We start from the raw sequence: 1588 nt of genomic DNA, 5'->3' as shown, positions 1-1588 counted from the left end.
TTAAATGATCTTCCTTGGATTTATAGCTTGCCGAACTTCTTTCTGGGCTCAGCTCCCCGTCTTTGACTTCATAGATTCTGATTCCAACCAGTTTTTCTTCCTTTGTTCAGGAGCCTCTGACCAGGGTTGCTACCAGTCAGCCATCTTCCCAGAATCCAGCCACCTCCTTGCTTGTTTTTAAATTGGAATGCTTATCTTCTTATTAAGTTTATTACTGAGTTCTTCGAATAGTCTAGAGACAAGTCTCTTATCAGACATAACGATTTGCAAAATTTCTCCATTCTGTGGAGTGTTTTTTCACTTTCATGACTGTGTCCTTTAAAACACAAAAGTTTTGGCTGGGCACAGTGGCTCACACCTGTAAATATCTAATAGTGAAAAGAAGGAGGAGTTAAAGCATCTTAAAAGGAATCACCCATTCATTTAGATGGTCAGGGATGCAGGCTGGCTAGAACAATCCTGAAAAAGAACAAAGGTGGACAACTCACACTTTCTAATTTCAAAACTTACTACAAAGCTACAGTAATCAAGACTGTGTGGTAGTAGCTTAAGTTAAGAGACACAGACCAATGGAACGGAACTGAAAGTCCAGAAATACACTCTCACATTTAAAGTCAAATAATTCTGGCAAGGATGCTGAGACAACTAGATCACCACATACAAAAGAATAAAGTTGGAACTCTGAGTGGGGAAACAAATCTTCACTCTTGTGTTTCCAAAAATACTTCAAAAATCACAATCATTCTGAGTCACTCTTTTGCTTAAACATCTCTAGTAATTCTCTGTGGACCCTGGGACAATTGTCTCACTGGTTGGTTCTGACTTCCTGACACTAGACATAAGGGGTGGGTGGTGTGGGAGAAGCGACAGGGAGCGGCCAGCTCCTGTTGGCCACAGTCCTGCTTTTCCTCTGACTTCTCCATCACCCTGGCCAGCCAGGCAGCCGAGTCACAGTGGTGACCTGTCAGGTAATTGACCTTGGTCTTTGTAGGCAACAAACCACATGTACCTCTGGATCCCGGTGGGCACCTGTTAAATGTGGATTCCTGGAGCCTGTTGACCACCTGCCATGTGCTAAGTCCTTTGATACCAGACTTTCGTCTTCAAGGGTTCTTGGTCTCGGTGATTCAAAGAATGAATCCACAGACCACAGATCACTGGTCAGGCAAGATTTATTTACAGAAAAGGAAAGAAGACAAAAACACCAAAACTCCTGGCACTGAGAACCCAGGTCCGGGAACAAGCTTTCTGCTCCCTCTCTCTGTCTCTCTCCGGACTCTTTGTCCAGGGGTATACATAGTCCATGGGCTCATTTAGCCGGAACTCAATTGTTACATTTAGGGGGCAAGGGTCCTCTAAAATTTCATTTAGCTAGAACTCAGTTAATGAATGGCTACAATCCCTTTCATTCTGAGGCCCAGGAAACTTACATGAGATTGACTAGGCCTAGGAAAGGTGGGGTTCCCTGTTCAGGGCAAGTGCAAAGGGAGGGAGACCTAAGGTGCTGGTGTCTCCCCAGCAGTTATCCAGGGAGGGGGACCTAAGGTGCTGGTGTCTCCCCAGCAGTTATCCAGGGAGGGGGACCTAA

The sequence above is a fragment of the Otolemur garnettii genome, unplaced genomic scaffold (assembly GCF_000181295.1).
Source record: "Otolemur garnettii isolate 467f Iridium unplaced genomic scaffold, OtoGar3 scaffold00045, whole genome shotgun sequence".
In the NCBI taxonomy this organism is placed as follows: Eukaryota; Metazoa; Chordata; class Mammalia; order Primates; family Galagidae; genus Otolemur; species Otolemur garnettii.
The sequence above is the reverse complement of the archived record's forward strand: the minus strand, read 5'-3'. Positions refer to the sequence as shown.